Source organism: Rousettus aegyptiacus, unplaced genomic scaffold (assembly GCF_014176215.1).
Source record: "Rousettus aegyptiacus isolate mRouAeg1 unplaced genomic scaffold, mRouAeg1.p scaffold_m13_p_3, whole genome shotgun sequence".
Classification (NCBI taxonomy): Eukaryota; Metazoa; Chordata; class Mammalia; order Chiroptera; family Pteropodidae; genus Rousettus; species Rousettus aegyptiacus.
The window spans coordinates 34,878,240-34,896,420 of record NW_023416306.1 but is presented as its reverse complement, the minus strand read 5'-3'; the positions used below and the strand labels follow the sequence as shown (position 1 = coordinate 34,896,420).

At 42.2% G+C, this 18,181-nt stretch overlaps 1 protein-coding gene and 1 pseudogene across 5 annotated transcripts in view; one reads left to right on the top strand and one right to left on the bottom strand.

Annotated features, from left to right (window-relative positions):
- The window catches only part of FRMD3 (FERM domain containing 3), a 274,804-nt gene that overhangs the window by 143,272 nt on the left and 113,351 nt on the right, over positions 1–18,181 (bottom strand). The window lies entirely within an intron of this gene.
- Positions 2,878–2,992, top strand: LOC118600699 (annotated as a pseudogene).

Below are 18,181 nucleotides of genomic sequence, written 5' to 3'. Positions count from 1 at the left end.
GAAAAAGTTTCTCAAAGCCTCTTCAGGAAACCATAACTAAGATAATTTGAACTAGAGTTCCCTGTGGAGGAAAAGTAATATTAAAGGAGAAAAAAAGCCAATAAAAAGCATCAACTTCGATGCTTTGTAAGCCAGATACATTGTAGATGAAGCAAAGTAAAGAACAATGTCTTCTGATCTTCAGAGATTTGTAAAATAATAGAAAGAACACAATGAGAAATGGGTAGTTTTCAGTGTCTTGTGTTGGTTTAGTGCCTGTGTTTGGTTGTCTGGTTGTCAGGTTTGGCGGGGAGGAGGGTATGGTCTTCTTCCTATCCAATTCTGAGGCTCCAGAGAAGGAAGTGTGTCAGGAACGCTGTGATGAGGAAAAGCTATTTGGAGTTGCTGCCTTGGCATTTTACAGTATGACAACACTGCTCACACCCAGAGTCCAGACATTTACTTAAGGATCTGAGCTCAAGGGTCCCATGTAAGTCTTCGCTTTGCTTTTCCTGGGGCTCCCTTTAAAAGCAACACTGAGAGTCGAGCCCATGAAAAGTCTGTGACCTCCACCCCAATCCCATATAATAATAGATGCCTGCTACCCAGCTCTCTGTCTCCTGCTCACGGGTGGGTGGCCTGGGACCGAGGGCCGCACTTCCCCCAGTTCACTGTGTTTCCCCACCCTCATTTTTGGGATCTATGAGTAATACAACTTGCGACTTCACTTCCTTCGTGTGAGTGTATTAAACTGCACCTTCAATCAAAACAACCGTGGGTTTTCACTTCTCCAAAGTGAGAATCTGAATGCTGAGGCAGCTGTTTACCTGCTGACTCCATGTGTGTGGCTTATGCCTCCTCATTCAGCCGATCATAATCTGCATATTCTTCATTTAATATAGCAGCTACAGAGCCCCCAGCACAAACAAAAAGGCTCTTGGACTCATTCCAGGGGCTGGCACAGAGCCGTAGTCATCCGCAAGGACCCCAGAATATACAGCGGTACCCCTCAGCCATGCATAAAGAACTCCCTCCCGACAGCAACAGGATGCTGACATTACCATCACAAGGAGTCCTATAAGCAAACCTGGTAGAGTCTCTGCTGAGCTGCCTAATTTAGTAGCCACGAACCACATATGACTAATTTAATTTAAATTGTAGTTCATTGACTTAGATAAACTATAATTTAAAGTTTAGCTCCTTAGTTGCACTAGCCCTATTTCAAGTTCTCAGTCACATATGTTTAGTGTCTACTGTATTTAGTGCAAATATAGAACATCACCATCATCACACAAAGTCCTATTGGACAGAGCTGGCCAAGAGCAAAGCTTCAACTTTAATGTGCATTTGAATCAATGTGAAGATCTTGTGAAATGCAGCTTCTGACTGAGTAAGTCTGGGGAGGGGGATCTGACAGCATTTCCAATAAGCTCCCAGTGCCGCTCACAGTCCTGGTCCTCAGACCACCCAAGAGGCTGGAGAAGATTCACAGCGACCCTGTTAAATGCTGCCCTTCGGCTGAATGGTAAACGTTCCTCCATCTCTAACACAGAGAGCACCTTCTAGGTTACAGTTCCACCAAACAATGGACACTAGACCACATAGAACGTGTTAAATCCTTTTCCTTTGCCTACTTCTCCATCTTTGCACTTTCTGGTTCTAAAAAATTCCAGGATTCACAGCAAAAATGTGCAGAACACTGAATCTCTATCTTTGCTACATTTCCATTATCTGCAATGGAGATTTCCTTAACAGAAAGCCTGGCCTGATGTAAGTGAAGCAGCTGTGTTTTCAGAAGATAAGAGAAGTCCTTTTACACCCGGGCACAGTGGTAACTCAAGAGGAACAGTCAGGCATGAGCAGATATTCGACAGAGTTGCTTTAGAAGAATATATTTAGAATAATGAAGGGGAAGAAAGAAGCTCTCCCAGCTTAAAAACAGAACATTGCATCACAATAGAAAAGCAGTGCCACAAATAAATAACACATAATATATTTGGAGCACTACCACTATTTCCAAATAGAAATAACTCAGTTGGTTTAGTCTTGAAAAACAAGGAGAAAATCTTACCATGCTGTACATAACAACATTTCCACATTATCTCAATTAATCGGGATAGCTAGCCACACAAAGTGGGTCTTTTTTTCGTTTTTACAAGAGTGAATTCCAGCTCTCAGAGGAGTTAAGAAACTGTCTGGGCCTCACCCTGGTCTCTCTGGCTTTACAATTAAACCTGCCCACTGTCCTGAGCTTTTGCTCAAACAGCACTGAAAAAACAAGTTGATGAATAGATGAGAGGAGGGAGGTTACACCCTTTAAGCAAAATATCGATTACAGACTGGCAACTTCTTCTCACTTCTAGCTACTATTGACTTGCCCACAAGTAGGACGCCTCACCCATGAATCCATTAAAGGATTAATGCAATCATTCAGAGATCTCTGCTGAAAGTGCTGAAAACATAAACCATGGGGTTCATGATTTGATCTTGCTGGTTTTTCAGAATGTACGATTACAGGCTGAAACAGACACATTTTCTAGTTTACAGAATAACTGTCCAGAGCAAATGCAATAGTGAGCTGTTAACAAGGTCCCCTTCATGAGAATTAGCAGCCAGAGCTGAAAGCCTGGGACCCACAAGTGATGTGAGATGTTCTCACAACCAAGCAACCTGGCTGAAAAGATAGAGGATGAGGACATGGGGAGGGGCCTTAGGAGTCAGGCAGTCAAATCATTCATCATCCTAACTAGGATACTTTTGGGAGAGAAAGGGGACACTCGGGGACAACAATAGTAAGCAAGGACCATCCCAGACACCCTGTTGAAAAATCTTCCCTGAGAGGAGAAGGAACAACCAAGAGTCACATGACCAAATCTGCATTTCAGAAAGCTCATTCTTGTCTACAGCCATGCCACCCTAAATATGCCTGATCTTGTCTGATCTTGGTAAGCAGGGTCGGGCCTGGTTAGTACTTGGATGGGAGATCACCTGGGAATACCAGGTGCTGTAGACGTAAAAAGTTTTTTAAAATTAAATTTAAAAATGTTAAAAATTAAAAATTAATAAATAAAAGAAAGCTCATTCTGGCAACAATGTGGAGAACAGGGCTAGGAGAGGAAAAGGCTATTAAATCTCAGAGACTCATTCTATGAGAGTTGTGTGCATGTGTGCTCACAAGCACAAGTGAACCATCAAAAGAATACAGAAGCCAGGGCTAATTTTAAACCAACTAATCTTGACCTAAATGAAGCACAAAGAATTTTTCCAATGCCAAAGCTAACCTCCCCTGGCAAGGTCTGTTGCATCGTACAAAGTGGAGCCAACACTTCAGGCTACAGGGCACCATCTGGAAAAGCAACAAGTCATTGGTCTCAATAAGGAGACAGCCACAAACAACAAATGCAACCCGACAAATACCTGTCTGGATTGTTGGAATCAGTTGTTTCTTCAACAAATATTTGTTGAGTATCTCCTCTATGCTGGACACTGCAAATGTAAATAAAAACAAACAAGGTACAACTACTGCTCTCAAGAAACTTATAGATAGATAAGGCAGTTATACAATGAGAAGTATGGCAAAGGTTGGCTCGGGTACACAAATAAGGGGTATTTACCACTCAGGGAGGAGTAGGTAAGTCTTAAAGTCTTACAAGTGTGGTCCCCAGACCTGGTGACATCCTGCAGCACCAGGGAGCTATCTGGGAATGCAGAACCTCAGGCCCCAACTCAGAATGACTGAAAGGATCTGCATTTCAACAAGATCTCTAGGTTATCTGTGTGCACATTAAGGTCTGAGAAATGCTGTCTGAAAGGATAAGGATAAGTTAGCCAGACAGAGGACACAGGTAAGTAAGAAAGGAGATCTAAGACAAAGGAAAGAGCAGAAGCAAAAAAACAACTGGTGTCAGAGAGATGGTCCCACATTCCCAAACTGCAGAGACCACCATGCCCAAAGCACAGAATATCAGACAAGTGATAAAAGAAAGGGCCTTGGAGAAGGGTGGATGCAGACCAGGCAGAGCCTGTGACTCCGGAACCCAGCTAGGTCATTTCTAAGAGCCCTCGGAAGCCCTTGAAAGGTCTTCTGCAGGAGACATTTAAAATACTGACCTGAAAGCAATGGGGAGAAGGCAGGCTTAAGGACCATGGACGGAAATTATGACACCGTCACTGTATCTGGCAGTGGGGACACTAAGGAGGTCAGGTGGCCTGGGGCCAACTGTGGGTTGGAGGGAGCCAAGTGTCATCTGGCACAGGCTTGAGAACTTGGAAAGGAAAGTTTAGCTAATTATGTAAACCAAGAAATCTTTTTTCCAGAGCCACTGTTTCCCCTAATTATGTTTCTTCCCAGATAGATCTGTGCCAAAGAAGTAAAAAGAAAAGCACTCGAAGGACCTTCCGCACTGAGTCTCAGTTCCAGACATGAGCCTTGAGCAGGATTTTCCAAAGTCGCCTAGAAATAGGAACTATTTGGGGGCATTTGTTCAAAATTCAGATTCACAGGCCCAGGTACAGGCTATATAATCTGAATCCCGTGGGAATGGCCTGAGGGACACAGGCTTGGGAGTAGCCAGGTGGTTCCACACCCCAGGAAACCTGGGGCCTCTGGGGCAGGGTGTGGAGAGAGCCCCAACTCTAATTGCAGGGGGCAGCCCATCACCCAGGAGGTCAGAAGGTGCAGACTTCACTGAAGGAACTGTTCAGAGGGGTTGTCCAGGTCACACCATGCTTAGGAGACAGAACATGAAAAACAGGCTTGCTTGGTACCAGTTTAGAAAGTCATCACACTTGACGTGCTAACTGCACATCTTTAATGGCAAGCTTGTCTTCTTCCCCCTGTTAGATTCACTCGATACTCATCACGTACAGACACCTATTTGGTGCAGGCAATAAACTTGATTTTTCTGCCAGATAAAAGTATCAGTTAGTGTTAGTGTGAATTTTGACTCTTGAACTTTGATAGGTAGGTAGGTAGGTAGGTAGGCAGGCAGGCACACAGTCACCTGACCCAGTGCCTTTATATCTTATAAAAAGATGAGCCTAAGGGAAAAATGGCCAAAAAGCATGAATAGGCATTTCACAGAAGAGAAAATTCATAAGGCCAGCAAAACATGTGAAAAGATGCTCAACTGATCAGTTATCAAGGAAATACTAATTAAATAACAGGATACCAATTCATACCCATGAGATCGGCATACATTTTAAAGTTTGACATTTCCAATGGTTTGTGGAATTCAGAGAAACCAAAGCTCTCATACATTGCTGGTAGAAGTGTAAATGAACACAATCATTTTAGAAAATGATTTGACATTACTTAGCAGAGGTGAAGATGGGCATCATAAGTACTTCCACTCTCAGGGAGAAAAGTTTGCATATGTGCACCAGAAATATATATAAGAACGTTTAGAGTAGCATTCTTTGTAATTAAACAGAACTGGAAATAATACAAATATCAACAAACAAGAGAATGGAAAAATCAATGTTTATACACATGCATACACACATAAACCACACACACATTTACACATATATTATACGATTATGTTTGTCTGATATCTTTTATAAATAAAAACATTTAGTCCTCAGTTTTAGTGATTTGTCATTGTTTTTACCATTTATTAAGGCAAGTGCTGGGTGTTTTTCACATATTTCTAATTATCATAAAAGCACGATATGACATAATTATTACCTTACAGTTGGAGAATATAAAGCAATGCGTTTAGCCTAAGATCGCACCACTGGGAAATGCTACAGCTCAGATTTGTCCCCATTAACTCCAAAGCCCAAATTCTTTCATAACATATGTAACAGGGTTATTTTCCAAGAAAATCTCCATCACAACAGTATGCGTTAAATGCATTCTCTTGGTAATGATGTAAGCACAATAATAAATTAATCCCTCCCATGTTGTCTTGCTATGCAGCCCTATTCTTCACTAAAGCTAAAAACAAGACAATAATAACAAAAACAAAAATCTTAGGTGATAGCAACTAATAGTAGCATGCTCTCACTGGCCAAAAAAAAAAAAAAAAGATGCTAATTAAAGTCCTCTCCACCTAATCTAAGCTGGATTAATTTGTGTTGAGCTATCTATAGCTACTGAGAATTAGCATAAATGAAAATGATATTTTTCAGATAAAAAAGCTAAACAGCAAACACGTCCCTTCAGAGTAAGGAGAAGTGGCCGTCAGCTCCCAGAACCACCCCCCCTCCCAGGCCTGCAGTTCTCCTACCGTGATGTTTCACCAGTGCCTGGGGCGGAGCTACTCTGCCCACAGACGGCTTCCTTCAGCTTCCTGTCACTCTGAAGATCTCTCCTGATCCCACCTCATGCCCCTGCCTGCTTTTTGACTAAACCCACCAATTATTTATTCCGTCTCTATCACCATCTGTTTTTCCCTCTCCCTTTGATCCTTCCCTTGGGTGACAAATATGCTACCCACGACATGACATCCTCAGAAATGCCCTTCTCTTCCCTGCTAATATTCCTTCACCCGCCAAGCTCCCTCTCACCACCCACCTTCTTAAAAGAGCCCACCCTGTCCCGAGGTCCCATTTCCTTGCCAACTTCTAAATGCTTAACCTTAATTCCTCATCCATTACATTGGGGCAACCACATCTCTTCCGAGTCAGAGGCTTCAGTGAGAACGTGTGACTGACAGACGGTACCAAGTGAGAGCTCATTAGTCCTGCACTTCTTGAAACTTTTTTCTTAGATTCCATTTAGCTCTCTATTCTACTTCCTGGACCTCAGTCTTTGTCTCTTATAACTGTCATTTCCTCGGGGATCTCATAAGTCCTCTAGATCCAACTATGACTTCTACGCAGAGAAGCAGATGGCTCTCAAGCTCTACATCCAGATTTGACATCTCACCTGTAAATTGACAGGTCCCAAACCAAACTCACCTCCCCTGATCACACAGAGCCCCACTGCTACCAACTGCTTCTCCTCACCACTACTTGCCAGTCTCTTAGATTTGAGGCTTTGCAGCCACTGTGAATGCCTTTGTTTCTCCATCCCTAATCACTAAATCCTGTCTTATTCTATAGAGCCCATAATGCTTTTATCAAGCCTTTCATGATCACATTGAAGCTACTTTATCCCTTCGCTAGGCTTCAGAAATGCCTCGGTCGCCTCGGGCCTACCCAATCTCCCAGCTTCTCTCTCTCGTCCCTCCCCTTTATCCTAGAAACCTGTGCAAAGAGATCTTCCTAAAGTACAAACCTCTTCCTGCCACTGACGCTCCTTCTGCAGCCCGCTGCGTCTGTGAAGAAGCAGCTCAATTTGGCAAAAAAATGAGTAATGAATACCAAGCGCCATATAAGTATATATAAATAAGAATTATATGTGTCTTAGGTACACAGAAATCACAAAGATCTGACTAATGCTAAGAGCAGAAAAGAGTAGTTAGTAAGCTGACACACTGTAAGTCTCTTTATCTATTCTTCAAGTTGTTAAAATTATACAATCATGGCCACGATAAAAGGAAAACTCTTTTTACTTTCACAAACTTTCTTGATTTTTCTGTTTTTAAAAAAATCTTTCGTTTCATACCAGGGAGCCACTTAACGTTCACCTGTTATCCGCTCTAACATTTATAGCCAGAGTTCGCACACTGGTGGCCCGAGAGCCATATCTTTGATGTCTAAAGGCCAACATTTAAAAATCTAAAGATTTCCCCTAAAACCTGAAAAGCTGGCCTCCTTCGAAAACTCACCTGAGCAAGTAATACCTGCTCAGCACGCCCATGGCAGTGAGCTGGAGGAGAATAACAAATGGCCGCCCCTCTGGCCGGCTACCCAGGCCACTATCATGAGTTCATTCAGATCACCTATCTGACCCGACTTGGAATCCCTAGTTTAAACAATGAGGTTTCATTGTGTTTTATATAAAGCAACATTGGAGCCCTTTGACACACAAAGTATGTCCTGCAGGTCCACAATGAGCAGCACCTCCTTGCAGATGGGATCTGCTGGTCCTACATGAAACCATTTAAGGAGCATTTGGGTTTCAGACTGTGCATTCCTGGCTTTTGCGGAATGTCCATTAACGTGGATGTTTTAGAACATCGACTCCTTTAGATGTCTTACTTCCTTTATCCAGCAAGATTTCCAGCCATAAATGAATATGACATTGGTGTAATATATTTCTTGTTTTGCAAAATGAAATCAGCGCCGTATGTGCTTCCAAATGTTTATTATTCCCCTGTGAATAATTTATTCTAGTACATTTCCAGGAATATGAGTTAGGATGACTTGTTCTACCCTCTAAGATCATCTTTGTTTTCTTAAAAACTCTAGGACAAACAATTAAATTCCAAGCTTGAACTTATCTTAATTTGTTTTCAATGCTTTCTTCTTCATTCTATTCTGATTTTTTTCCTATTCTAACTTTTTACTTTTTATTTCATAGGTTATAATCTTAAACATCTTTGTGGTTTAGTTTACTGTCTTTCTTTTGTTTTTTAACACTGAGATTAAACATTTGACATCTCTGATATTTTAGTTCCCAGGAGTATCAGCTTTCGCTGAACCTACAAAGGTGTCAAAAGTGTCACTTCCCTTAGCCTTCTCTTTCCTCTGGTTTGTTGACTCTAATGCCCCTTTTAATTTCTGCAATCTCGCAGCTCCCTTATAATTTGGGCTATACTGCCTGCACTTGGTGTTATTCTTCCAAAATCTCACCCCATGACCTGGCCTGAGTTTTAATGAGAAGTTTCCATTTGCCTTTCAGGAATGAGCTCTTATCAAAAGATCACTGTGTCATAAGCATGCATGCTTGCCAGCTGCGGGCATCGCACTCTGGAGAGCGAGGACACGTAAAGGTGGGGCTTTGCCTTATTCAGAGAAACTCCGGGACTCTTCAGAAGGAACCCAGGGCAGTTCTAAGCACAGACAATCCTCACTGGCACCCAACATCCAATTTATTACCTGACCCTTTCACCCAATTCCCTTCCCCCTAATGCCCTCGCAAACCTGGAAGCTAGAGGGGATCCTGCCATGCACTTGGCAGGGCCAGATCAAAACAATGCAATTCAAGAGTCTTCCTCATGCTCCCACCCCTCTGTCTGAATGCCTTGCCTCCTCCCAGAACGATGATCCCTTTAGAAGTCCAGCAACCTCCCCATAAACTGCTTCTACAGCTCTGGCCTTGCCCCTGAGCCAGAAGCAGTGTCTCCCTGGATCGCTGTGCTTCCCAGGCTCCAAGGAATCCAGGAATCCACTCCCAGGAGAATGCCAGAGCACTGCCAGATGGCAGGCGGCCACCATGCTTCCCGGGTGGCCCTGGAGGAATGTGACTATGTGCCCTTTGTGTGGCTGCCTCCCCACAGCCTGGCCAGCCCACACTCCCCAACAGCCCACTCACATTCCAAGGCCTTAAGTGTGAATCACAGCCAACCCCACCACCACACCACAGAAAATGCCACCACAGCCTCGAGTCCTCTGGAAGTTGCAAGGCTGTCCAGCCCAACAGTTAAACTTTTAAAACAAAGGTCATAGCTTACTCACCTAACACCTATACAAATACCTGTTTGCAAATACAATATAAAAAGAATATAAGTTCAAATACAATATAAAAGCACTTGAATCATTTTCATTCGTAAATGTTTCTTTACGAAAAGAAAAAAAAACTAGGTATAGTAAGAAGACAAATTAGAGCTTGCTCCATGTATTACATTAACAAAGGACAGAGGTGGAAGTGACCTTTAACCACATCATAAAATTCTGCATGCTTAGCAATAATGACAGAAGCAAAGGTTAGGCCAGAGACAAGGAAAAGAGGGGTTAGGCCCTCTCCCAGAACCATGCCTTGTCCCTCTTCTGCCTTCCTTACAGGCAGCACTCTTTAAAAGGAGCTGCATCAAAAGTCACCATCTTGCTCAGTGCTGCAAGCTCCCTCTTTACCAGCTCCTCTTTCTGACGGCAGCACTGTTCAAGGCTCCTCAACTAAAGGGAGGCATGTTCAGGAAACATTCTTCATAAACTTCTTTCCTCAAGACCACAGGCTTAGCAATTTGTTTTAACTAATATCGAATTCTCCTCCAAACTAAAAAATGAACACTACTCCTGGCTAGGTTGTTCTGTGCCTTGATTACTAGACTCTTGGCCACCTGAGTCTCAGGCGGAGCTCAAGGTCAATTTTAGGATATTGCACTACTGGTCTTCACAGGTCAGGAAAAAAAAAATTTGGCCTGTTGTTCCAGGCAGTGGTATTAACAAAAAGGGACTTCAGTTCACACCCTGGCTCTGGCCCTTCCTGGCTGTGTCACCTAGGACAAGCCACTTGGCTCTCTGAGCCTCGGTTTCCTCAGCTGTGAATCGGGACAAATGTCCATCATTAAGTGAGATGGTACATGTGGAGCACTGGGCACCCACCTGGCCCATGGCACGAGCCCAATAAATCTCCACTCAACCATCTCTCCCTGCTTAACCCGCGGTAGACCAGTGGAGTTTCTGAGTTATTAGGTCATTTAAGAAAGCTCTTAAAAGCAAACCAACTTACCCTAAAGCAAACAAGCCATGTTGTTAACAGTTCTCTTTCAATATCTTAGACTTAAACCTTAAGGATTCTTACGGTTTCTAATGCAGAGAAGGGAGGAAAAGTGCTGCGCCATGACCAGTAATTTATGACCTTTCCTTGAGAAAGAAAACTATAATTACCATAAGATGTTAACATCTGAATCCCTTATTTAGTTCTTCGTGTTCCGTGCTTCTCCAGTTCTGCAGGCACCCATGTGGAAATTGGAACATCACTCCAATGGCAATTTTTTTATCTCAGTGTATATTTACAGAATACAACCACGTTATCTCATACAACATACAATAAATACATATGTACATCTGACACACAACTGCACGTACACACACACATATCCCCAGAATGACAGAAAAGACTGGGATACACGTGCTAGGTTTACTGCGTTTGGCACTCAGGACATGACACAACATAGGCTTCTGTTTCATTTCTGCTTAGGCAACACGCAGTGTGCCCAGAGGCCTTCTGAACTCAAATATCTAGGCCCCCAGAAAATCCTCTTATCCAACCTAGCTGGGAAGTTCTCATGAAATCAAGTATGCTACTTAAGAGAAAGTAGGTGTCTATCAACAGTAGAGGGTCTAACCAGAAAGCCAGGGGGGATGCTCAGAGTTTGAGAACAAAAAGCTCCACTGAACACTGGGCCCCACTGGTTGAGTCATCCTCAATAAGAAAATTCTTCCCTAAATCACAAACACCCTCCAAAGGCTATTTTTTAATCATTTACCTCTTGGTATGAATTATTTAAATCTGACAGCTTTTGACTTAATAAGAAGCCAAGATGATTGCAATGAAAAAATATTTCATTTGTTTTGGGTTTTTTTTTTTTTGGAGGGGGACAAGTGTTAAGGGGCAAAAGGGGGAAGTAGAATTAATATCACATTCATTTCAGTGGTTCTCAAATTTGAGAATCACCTGGAAGGTTTGTTTAAAATGGAGGTTTCCCAATCAACCCCCAAACTTTGATTCAGTAAATCTGAGGTGGAAACCAGAACTCTACATATTTTTAATAACACCCTGTCCCAATGACTCTAATGTGGTCCTCAGACCACAACACGGAGAAACTGGACCAAGCTGTACCATCCGCAAAGAGAGCCTGAATATGGACTCATTCAGGAATCCTGGAGCACCAGTGTCTCCCTGACAACCCCACACCACACCAACTCCTTTCCCTCATGGTTCCATTTCAGAAAGAGGGGTGTTGAAGTCTCAACCATAATAGTGGAGTCATCTACTTCTCCTTGAGTAGCTATCCGTTTTTGCCTCACATAGTTTGACACTCTGTTGTTAGGCGCATATGTGTTAAAGAATGTTATATCCTCTTGGAGAATTGACCCCTCTACCATTAAAACTCCCTTTGTCCCCGATAACTTTCCCTGCTCTGAAATCTGCTGTCTGTAATTAATATAGCTACTCCCACTTTCTTTTGATTAGTGTCAGCATGGCATATCGTTCTTCATCCCCTTACTTTGAATCTGTATGTGTCTTTATATTTAAAGTGGGTATCTCGCAGATGATACACGGTTGGGTCTTGTCTTTTGACTCATGGCTCCCACCTTCGGTCTCACTCCAGCTCATCCTGCCCCTGTTCCCAGCAACCCCTCTCCTAAGGCTGCGCTCTTGGACTCTGACTTTGCAGCATCTTTCTTGAGATTAAGTAGTTCCAAAAGAAAAAAAAAATGACCACGGAAATCCATTAAAACCATTTATAGTTTTGGCACACTGGGGGTCAGATCGTAGCTCCTAAAACATAATGAAATAACTGACACATAAAACGGTCCACACAGCAGGCATTACAAAGGACTCAAATGACTTCATAATATTTAGCTATTTCTAACTAAGAATCCAGTATATCTAGACTAATCACACATTATTCTTTCATAAAATCTAAATTAGTAAGATTTATTGTAATACGGCTGTGTGTTATCTGCCTGTGCATAAAATATCAACCCATTAGGCAAACCAAACCTTGCTTCAGGACACAATATAGAGAAAACCTGAAAGTTTTCAACACGAAAGTAAAAAATGTTGTTGCCTCTAAACTTAAAGATGTAATAGTCATTTTCTATATTGAAACCAGTTATTTCACAAGGTCCATCAAAAACTCTGTTCTAGAACTAGACTAGACAAAAATACAATTTTGTTTTTAAATTATGGCCTCCCAAAAATAATCATGCCATTTAAAGATATACATTTTTACTCTATGACTGGAGTTTGCCAACTTGGACCAAGGGTAACAAACAAGAGAGTGAGTTGGACAGGAAAAGAACATTGATCCAGATGGTTTTCCTAGGAGCCAGCATCCCTGAAAATAGTCACAGCATACCACACGGAAAAGAAAGAATAATGAAGCAAGGTGTGACAACATTCGGGCCTTGAAATAGCTAACCATTTATAATATATATCCAACAAGAAATCAGAAGACTGTTCAGATGCACACCAGAGGAACATCTTCTGCAATGGTTCCATCATGTACTGTCAAGGAAAATTATCTGAAATTTAGAAATAAGTCAAAATATCCTAGGTTCCCTTTCTTGGTCACAAGGAGCATTGTCTGGCAAAGCCACAGAAAGGTATTTGATGCTTTATGGAAACTTGACTTAATATTAACTAATCTTTAAGGTCTAGACTGTAGAGTTAGATGTTAACTTGCAGAAGATTGATAGCTGAAAATTATGTCTCATTTTTTGTCTCTTAAGTCAAAGGTAATGGTTTTATCATCTTGCATAAGGTTATATATCTCAGCCATGTCTCAGCAAACCTTAGTCAGCCATTATTTTGTTTCATTGACTATTTATGCTTAAGTCTCCACATTCTCCTTTCAATCAGCTTTGCCATCCTGCTAGTTCCCTCATTAATGAGTTACAGAAATTTTTGACACATGATCACTGTGTCTATAAGAGTCAGAATTTTAACTTATTGAAAATTATACATTGAGACATTCTTTACCATTCAGTCCACCCATCTTCCTGTCCGTCTTCCTGCTCTGCTCTTTTTCACTAAGGTTTGAGCCTGAAAATTATTTCCAAAATACCGTGAAACCTGAGAAGGTTCCATTTGGCTCACACAATTGTCACTGGCCCATCACCACTGACCAAGGTCACAGTAGCTCTTCCTACATGCAACGCCAAATGGCTCTTTCTATAGACCCCACTACCCTCTGACCAGGCTAAGATTCGCCATTTAACCAAGGTGCACAGATCTGAGTCTTTGCTGGAAACGGCAAAACACAATGAAAAGAGACAGGACCCACTTGCATCTTTTAATTCCAGTATCCTATTTCTTTCTTTGCTCCAGGGCATGAAGTTTGTATCAGACTTATCATTTTAGAAAAACGTGTCTGCCACTGGAAGTGACAGAGCCAGGTTAAATGAATGAAGCAGGGGGTACCCTCAGGAGGACAAAAGAGACAGGAGAATAAAAGAAAGCCAGAGGAGAGGGACTGAGGGCATGTGAGGGCCCATGTGTTTTGCGGAATCAGGCCCCACTCCCAGCCTCACATCCCACTCACTGGCTGTTCCAGTGCTATAAGCAGACTCCCAGTGAGGCTGGAAGTGCCAGTGCAGAGCTAAAAATTTCTGCTAACTTACTATTAAGCATACCAAGAAAAGATCTGACTCAAGGAAACACCTTACTGGGTTTTCCAAAAAAAAAAAAAAAGTCGAAAATATATTTTCCAAAGCAAGCCACAAAGTATGGGGTAGTGAAACTCATAGAGCTTTACCTCAAAAGGACAAAACCTATGAATTCCATTTTTTAAATTGCTGAAATGAATCCTTAATGGGCTATTTAGGGAAATTCATGATTATTACTTATAAATGTCTTGAATGGGTCTTGAACATGGGGGACTCAGGAAAAGTCACAAGAAATTTCCCTCTGTCCAGTCTGTATGTCTCAGAAGAGAGTGTTTTTTCCACACAAATGTGGACTTGTACAATCAGGCATGACCAAGGACACAGATCCTGAGTTAGGCCAAACAAACTCATCAGGGGCAAGACGTAGAAACAGCCTTCCTTGTTCTGTGTGTCACACAGTTCCAGGCCGTCAAGAGTTGCTCCTGCCTCTGGCCTGTGCCTCATGTGGCCTTCCTCCCACACAAGGAATAGCTTCAAAAGGTTGCTGTTCAGAAAAATAAATCTCTTCTGGATGAAAGGAGGAGACACCTGTGAACCCTAACCCCTTTGTGTGAGCTACATCTCCAGACACATGTGAACCTCTTTTAAAGAGGCATCTTGTCACCAGACCTACCCATTCTGAGCCCCGGAACCTTGACCCTGTTTGGGAAACTACATGTAAAATAATTTTTGACTTAAGGGTTGATGGAAATAGTAAAATATGATTTGGGCCATGAAAGCCATAAAATATTTAATGTCCATAAATGGATACTGTCCATACAGGCTCCAGAGCAGGTTATAATAACAGTTTTCAATTCCTCATCTGAATAACAGTTTCCAATTCTTCCTCCATACATACATTGCAACAACATAACTAATGATCAAGGAGGGAACCCTTTAACGACTGAGTCTAGATTCTCTTTTCTCAGGAAGCGCATGGAACAGTACTCCCTCAGGTCTGGTCTACTCTGAGGAGCCTACTTCTGGCCCACTGTGGACCAGGGTGAGCTCTCTGTCTTTGCTGGGCATAGCCACTGAACAGTCACAAAACTGAATCGCCTCTCTCTCTAATGTGACTAGTCCATGTTTGCCATCTTTCTTGTAGTTAGCTTCTCTCCACAGGAGCAGCATGTCACTGAATGAGGAAGAAAAATCAAACTTTTATGACATAATAGAAAGTATATACCTCTGTCCCCAGTTCTTGGCAAAGAGTTCCTAAAACCTTTATAATTTTATAAGTGATACGAGCCCTAGGAGCATCTTTTGTTCTAATATTTGGTCCGCGACCCCAGGTTCCTGATATAGAATTCCTAAATCCCTTGGAATTTCCTGGGTGACAGCAGTGTCTTTTGAGCTAAGGAGGTGAATCCCAGATGGCTCCTGGATAAGGGCTAGTCATCGGAAAGACCGAGCTAGGATTAGAAGCTTGAAATTTTTAGCCCACTCCTCATTCTCCACCGAGGGGCGAGGGGCTGGAAATGGAGTTAACGATCAACCATGCCTGCCTAATGATGCCTCCATAAAATCCCCAAAATACAGGGGTCAAAAAGTGTTCAGGGAGGTGAACACGTACTGAAAGGGTGATGCACCCAACTCCACAGGGGCAGAAGCTGCTGCACTTAGGACCCTCCCAGACTTCACCCTGTGTTTCCCTTATGCGGCTGTTTATCTTTATCGGTTATCCTATCCCTGATAAGTACGTGTTCCCCCTGAGTTCTGTGAGCTGTTCTAGCAAATAATCGAATTCAAGGGGAAGGAGGTCATGAGAAGCTCTGATTTACAGTCAAGTCAGGCAGAAGTTGCAGGTAACCTGGGGACCTACCACTTGCAGCCGATATCTGAAGTGGGAGACAGTCTTGTGGGACTGAGCCCGTACGTAACCTGTGGGGTCTGACACTATCACCTTCTAGTGTCGAAACTGAGTTAAACAGTAGGACACCCAGCTGGTATCTGAGAATTGCTTGTTGTGGGGAAAACTCACACATTTAGTGTCAGGTGCATTGTGTGACTAGTGTGAGAGTAAAGGAAAAACATGGGAGGAGGACTGAGTTTTTCTTTACACCCTCTTAGCAGAAATTTTCTTTTTTTTTTTTCAGGGAGTTGAAAATGAGTCTTCCATTATGCAGAAACTTCCTGAAAAGCACCACTGCATACGCATTATAAATATTTCATTAGTAAGTAAAAACAAAACCACAAAGAACTATATGTGCCTTGCTAAGATGTTTGACATTTACCCTGTAGGCAATGAGAAGCCATCAGAAATCATTCTGTCAGCAAGTGACAAAAAGTTATCAGTAAGTTAACATAAGTAACACTAGGAGTAGCATATATAAAATACAGGAGAGCCGGTAGAAAGACCACATAGGAGACACTAATCTACTAAGTCAAATTAATTTGATTATAATTTTAAATTTTTTCAAGCAGGAAATTGCTTTTCAAGATCTACCTCAAGGTCCCAAAACACTCACTTCCTCCTTAGTGGCACTATTTCCCTGGAAAGTCATCGTGAGAACCAGAGAAGGTGACCTTGGGCATCGGTGGTTTGTAGGTTTGCTGGCACAGATGGGCTGCCCAAGAGTAGGCTCTTGTCTCTGTCATCGGAAGAGGCCAGACCTAAACTCCTTTCTAGACACCGATCACAGGCCTAGCTCATTTCAAAGACAGCACTTCGCCTGTACCCTAATTCTATAATCCAAGTCATGCCCAAGGAAATTTTTTGACCAGATTATCACCTGGATAAATAAAACACAACACTCCCCTTGTAAATGTAAAAATAACCAGTGTGTCTGCCTCAGCATAGTAGTCCTGTTGCAGTCCCCAGAGTCCAGTGACCAAGGATAGTATTTAAACGACAGTTTCCGACTTCCTCCAAAAGATGTCCCTTTCTTCTCTAGTCACCTCCAGACTCTTCATATCTCTACAGATATGATTCAGTGGACCAGCTCCCAGCTGGACCACTCTCATGAGGCTATCGGCAATTGTCACTTCCACCCTCTCAGGGCCGTTTTCACCAATCACAAGACATGTAAAAATTGATCACAGGAGGAGGATTAACTGGCAACATCATTTTCGATGGGAAACATCCAGAAGGGGAAAAGGGTGAAAGTCTAAGCGGTCAGAAGCAGTATAACACAGAGGGAAATACATAAATTTTAGTATCAGACAGACTGGATTTTAACCTTACCTCTGTGTGCCTATAGGCATCTCGCCTTACCTCTCCGTTTTCTTATCTATATAATGGAAATAGAAAATTATACCTCGTAGAATGGGGGCAAAGATTACAGATGACATATGTGAGGCACCTGACACAGTCCGGTACCCAGAAAGCATAGTGGTCATCAGAGTGGCTCCCACGTATTCTGATTCTCCTCTCCTTCCTGGCACATGGTATAACTGGACTTTCTAGCTCCATTTGAAGTAGGTTTGGGCCATGTGATTTGTGTTGGCCAAAGAAGCTAAAAAAGCCAGTGATATTCCCTCCCTTCCTAATACTTTGATGGTCATAAAAGCGTGAGATAGGGAGCCTCTATTATCCTGGGTCACCATGTGACCATGGTGAGCAGAAAGCCCTATAGAGCCATAGAGGGCATTACAGCATGAGCAAGATAAGAAATGTTGTATTAAGCCACCAAGATTTGGAAGTACTTTTGTTACTGCAGCATGACCTATCCCATCCTGAGTGAGAGAATAAATACTCAATGAATTCTAGCTAATATAATTCTGTTTTTATTATTTTAAAATGCCACCTTCAAAAGGAAGGTGGAAATGCCTGAGAAGTCAAAGATTTTAACTGAACTCAGTAAAGATTGATCTCAAGGCAGTTCACCAAAGACCTTGATACATTCGTTATTCAGTTAAAATAAACAAGAATAAATAATCCCAGTCTCCGAATCTGAACTATGCTTCTATGATTTAAGGATTTAAAGGTCACATTGAGCAAAGTAGGATAAATATACAAAAGAGTTTCTGCAGATTAAAAGCTCTAAAGTACTGGACCCCAGCCAGAATGATCATAATCCAAGAATCAAGGTCAACAGCCCTGGAAAATAAC